Consider the following 5,962-nt stretch of genomic DNA (forward strand, 5'->3'; position numbering starts at 1 on the left):
TAATTTTTGACAGAAGTGCCAAGACCATTCAATGGGGAAATGACAGTCTTTTCCAGAAGTGGTGTTGGGAAAACTGGATGTCCACATATAAAAGAATAAAGTTGGGAAGATGGCAGTGTGGAAAAACACAGAGTTGGCATCTCCCCACAACTAGGGCACCTGCCAGCCGCTGGTGGGGGACTCGAATGCCCAAGGAGATGGGAGGAACCCCAAAGTGAACCAGTAGGACGCAGGGAGACTGAGGGGGAAAGAGAAGTGGAAGCCAGAAAGGAACGGCACCCCTGAGGCCAGGGAGATCAGGAGAGGCAGGTGGAAGGGGCCCCCCGGGAGGAACAGGACAGGAGTGGAGGGCATTTGCCCTACCCACTCGGACCCAGGGAGCCTGCTGAGCTCCCAGGCCAATCCCCTGCCCTCCAAACCCCCTCCAGGCCACGAGGGTCCTTGGGGACATAGGAGGGGGGCCCAGAATATAAGGAGAGGCAGGCGGCAGGGGCCCTCCAGGAGGAGCAAGAGAAGAGAGGAGGGTGTTAGCCCCACCCACTCAAGCCCAGAAAGCCTACTGGTCTCCCAGGTGAGGTGTCCCCCCTCTGAGACCAGGGGTGGGGGGCATGCCTGGGGCCCTTCCGTTCCTTGAGCCTAAGTCCCAACTCCCCACAGCCCCCAGGGCCTTTTCCAACCCTGTGGGTCCTGAGCATTGGCCCCGGCCACTGCCCAAACCTTGCCCTGCTTAGGCTCCACCCTCCACAGCCAAGGTCTTTTCTCCCTTTTTTCTTTTTCTTTTCCCTCCTCCTCTTTTTTTTCTATTGTGGTACTGATGTAGTTTCCAGTTGTTGATTCATCTATATTTTTATTTTTATATTCTTTCTAACATATCTGTTATTTTTCAAGTCTAATTTTATATTTTACTTTGTTATTGTTTTTCGCATTTTGTTTTTTATTTTTGCCTCCCCACACAGCTTGTGGGATCTTGGCTCATGAGTCAAGCTCCTGGGGGAGTCCAGGCCAAAGTTCCTGCAGTGGGAGTCAGGCCAAAGCTCCTGCAGTGGGAGCTCCAAGTCCAAACCACTGGACTAACAGAGAACTTCAGACCCCAGGGAATATTCATCGGAGTGAGGTCACACGGAGTTCCTCATCTCAGTACCAAGACCCAGCTCTATTCAATAGCCTACAAACTGCTGTGTTGGAAGCATCAGGCCAAACAACCAGTAAGACAGGAACACAATCCCACTCATAAAAAAAAAAAGAGAGAGAGAGAGGTGGCAAAACAGTATGTCACAGACGAAGGAACAAGGTAAACACCTACAAGACCAAATAAATGAAGAGGAAATAAGCAATCTACATGAAAAAGAATTCAGAGTAATGATAGTAAAGATGATCCAGAAGCTCGGAAATAGAATGGAGGCACGAATTGAGAAAATACAAGAAATGTTTAACAAAGATATAGAAGAACTAAAGAACAAACAGAGACAAACAACACAATAACTGAAATGAAAAATACACTAGAAGGAATAAATAACAGAATAACTGAGGCAAAAGAATGAATAAGTGAGCTGGAAGCCAAAATGGTGGAAATAACTGCCGAGGAACAGAATAAAGAAAAAAGAATGAAAAGAATTGATGACAGTCTCAGAGACCTCTGGGACAACATTAAATGCACCAACATTTGAATTATAGGGGTCCCAGGAAAAGAAGAGAAAAAAAAGGGTCTGAGAAAATATTTGAAAAGATTATAGTGGAAAACTTCCCTAACATGGGAAAGGAAATAGTCACCCAAGTCCAGGAAGAAGAGAGTCCCATACAGGATAAAACCTAGGGAAAAAAACCCAAAACACATATTAATCAAAATAACAAAAATTAAATTCAAAGAAAAAATATTAAGGCAGCAAGGGAAAAACAAAAAATAACATACAAAGGAATCCCCATAAGGTTATCAGCTGATTTCTCAGCAGAAACTCCACAGGCCAGAAGGGAGTGGCAGGATATATTTAAAGTGATGAAAGAGAAAAACCTACAACCAAGATTACTCTACCCAGCAAGGATCTCATTCAGATTCGATGGAAGTCAAAAGCTTTTCAGACAGCCAAAAGCTAAGAGAATTCAGCACCACCAAACCAGCTTTACAACAAATGCTAAAAAAACTTCTCTAAGCGGGAAACACAAGAGAAGAAAAAGACCCACAAAAACAAACGCAAAACAATTAAGAAAATGGTAATAGGAACATACATATCGATAATAACCTTGAATGTAAATGGATTAAATGCCCCAAACAAGACAAAGACTGGCTGAATGGATACAAAAACAAGACCCATATATATGCTGCCTACAAGAGACCCACTTCAGACCTAGGGACACATACAGACTGAAAGTGAATGGACAGAAAAAGATATTCCATGCAAATGGAAATCAAAAGAAAGCTGGAGTAGCAATACTCATATCAGACAAAATAGACTTGAAAATAAAGACTGTTACAAAACATAAGGATGGACACTACATAATGATCAAGGGATCAATCCAAGACGAAGATATAACAATTATAAATGTTTTTGCATCCAACAGAGGAGCACCTCAATACATAAGGCAAATGCTAACAACCATGAAAGGAGAAATTGACAGTAACAGTAGGGGATTTTAACACCCCACATACACCAATGGACACATCATCCAAACAGAAAATAAGTAAGGAAACACAAGCTTTAAATGACACAACAGACCACACAGATCTAATTGATATTTATAGAACATTCCACCCAAAAGTGGCAGAATACACTTTCTTCTCAAGTGCATATGGAACATTCTCCAGAATAGATCACATCTTGGGTCACAAATCAAGCCTCAAAAAATTAAAGAAAATTAAAGTCGTATCAAGCATCTTTTCTGACCACAACATTATGAGATTAGAAATCAATTACAGGAAAAAAACTGTAAAAAACACAAATATATGGAGGCAAACAGTGCGCTACTAAATAACCAACAGATCGCTGTAGAAATCAAAGAAGAAATTTAAAAATACATAGAAACAAATGACAACAAAAACATGATGTCCTAGAACCTATGGGACACAGCAAAAGCAGTTCTAAGAGGGAATTTTTCTCACCTCAAGAAAAAAGAAAAATCTCAAATAAAGAATAGAAACCCTACACTTAAAACAACTTGACAAAGGAGAACAAAGAAAACCCAAAGTCAGTAAAAGGAAAGAAATCATAAAGATCAGAGCAGAAATAAATGAAATAGAAATGAAGAAAATAATAGCAAAGATCAATAAAACTAAAAGCTGGTTCTTTGAGAAGATAAACAAAATTGATAAAGCCTTACCCAGACTCATCAAGAAAAAATGGGAGAGGACACAAATCAATAAAATTAGAAATGAAATAGGAGAAATCACAACTGCAGAAATACAAAGGATTATAAAAGACTACTACTAGCAACTATATGCCAATAAAATGGACAACCATGAAGAAATGGACAAATTCTTGGAAAGGTACAATTTTCCAAGACTAAACCAGGAATTATTAGAAAATATAAAACAGATCACAAGTAATGAAATTGAAACTCTATCTAAAAATCTTCCAACAAACAAAAGTCCAGGATCAGATGACTACACAGGCAAATTCTATCAAACATTTAGAGCAGAGCTAACACTGATCCTTCTCAAATTCTTCCAAAAAATTGCAGTGGGAGAAACACTCTCAAATTCATTCTACGAAGCCACGACCGCCCTGATACCAAAACCAGACAAAGATAGCACAAAAAAAGAAAATTACAGACCGATATCACTGATGAACATAGATGCAAAAATCCTGGACAAAATACTAGCAAACAGAATGCAACAGCACATTAAAAGGATCATACACCACGATCAAGTGGGATGTATCCCAGGGATGCAAGGATTCAATTTACGCAAATCAATCAATGTGATACACCATATTAACAAATTGAAGAATAAAAACCATATGATCATCTTAATAGATGCAGAAAAAGCTTTTGACAAAATTCAACATCCATTTATGATAAAAACTCTCCAGAAAATGGGCATAGAGGGAACCTACCTCAACATACTAAAGGCCATATATGACAAACCCACAGCAAGCATCATTCTCAATGGTGAAAAACTGAAAGCATTTCCACTAAGATCAGGAACAAGACAAGGATATCCACTCTCACCACCCTCATTCGACATAGTTTTGGAAGTCCTAGCCACGGCAATCAGAGAAGAAAAAGAAATAAAAGAAAAACAAATTGGAAAAGAAGAAGTAAAACTGTCAATATTTGCCAATAACATGATACTACACATAGAAAATACTAAAGCTGACATCAGAAAACTACTAGAACTAATTAAGGAATTTGGTAAGGTTTCAGGATACAAAATTGATGCACAGAAATCTCTGGCATTCCTATACACTAACAATGAAAAATCGGAAAGAGAAATTAAGGAAACTCTCCCATTTACCACTGCAACAAAAAGAATAAAATACCTAGGAATAAACCTGCCTAAGGAGGCAAAAGACCTGTACTCAGAAAACTATAAAACACTGATGAAAGATATCAAAGATGACATAAACAGATGGAGAAATATACCATGTTCTTGGATTGGAAGTCTCAATATTGTGAAAATGACTACACTACCCAAAGCAATCTACAGATTCGGTGCAATCCCTATAAAACTACCAATGGCATTCTTCACGGAATCAGAACAAAAAATTTTACAATTCATATGGAAACACAAAAGACCCCAAATAGCCAAAGCAATCTTGAGAAAGAAAAATGGAGTTGGAGGAATCAGGCTCCCTGACTTCAAACTATACTACAAAGCTACAGTAATCAAGACAGTATGGTACTGGCACAAAAACAGAAATACAGATCAATGGTAGAGGAGAGAATGCCCAAAGATAAACCCACGCACATATGGGCACCTAATTTATGACAAATAAGGCAAGAACATACAATGGAGTAAAGACAGCCTCTTCAATAAGTGGTGCCAGGAAAACTGGACAGCTACATGTAAAAGAATGAAATTAGAACACTACCTAACACCATACACAAAAGTAAACTCTAAATTGATTAAAGACTTAAATGTAAGACCAGACAGTATAAAACTCTTAGAGGAAAACATATGAAAAACACACTTTGACATAAACCACAGCAAGATCTTTTTTGAGCCACCTCCTAGAGTAACAGAAATAAAAGCAAAAATAAACAAATGGGACACTTTGGCACAGCAAAGGAAACCATAAACAAGACGAAAAGACAACCCTCGGAATGGGAGAAAATATTTGCAAATGAAACAGACAAAGGATTAATCTCCAAAATATACAAACTGCTCATGGAGCTCAATATCAAAAAAACAATCCAGTCAAAAAATGGGCAGAAGGCTTAAATAGACATTTTACCAAGGAAGACATACAAATGGCCAAGAGGCACATGGAAAGATGTTCAACATCACTAATTAATAGAGAAATGCAAATCAAAACTACAATGAGGTATCACCTCACACCAGTCAGAATGGCCATTATCAAAAAATCTAGAAACAATAAATGCTGGAAAGGGTGTGGTGAAAAGGGACCCCTCTTGCACTGCTGGTGGGAATGTAAATTGATACAGCCACTATGGAGAACAGTATGGAGGCTCCTTAAAAAACTAAATATAAAACTACCATATGACCCAGCAATCCCACTACTGGGCATATACCCTGAGAAAACCATAATTCGAAAAGAGACATGTGGGCTTCCCTGGTGGCGCAGTGGTTGAGAGTCCGCCTGCCAATGCAGGGGACAGGGGTTCATGACCCGGTCCGGGAAGATCCCACATGCCATGGAGCAGCTGGGCTTGTGAGCCATGGCCGCTGAGCCTGCACGTTCGGAGCCTGTGCTCCGCAACGGGAGAGGCCACAGCAGTGAGAGGCCCGAATACCGCCAAAAAAAAAAAAAAAAAAAAGAGACATGTACCCCAGTGTTCATTGCAGCAC

This window comes from Lipotes vexillifer, unplaced genomic scaffold, assembly GCF_000442215.2.
Source record: "Lipotes vexillifer unplaced genomic scaffold, Lipotes_vexillifer_v1.1 scaffold1139, whole genome shotgun sequence".
Lineage (NCBI taxonomy): Eukaryota > Metazoa > Chordata > Mammalia > Artiodactyla > Lipotidae > Lipotes > Lipotes vexillifer.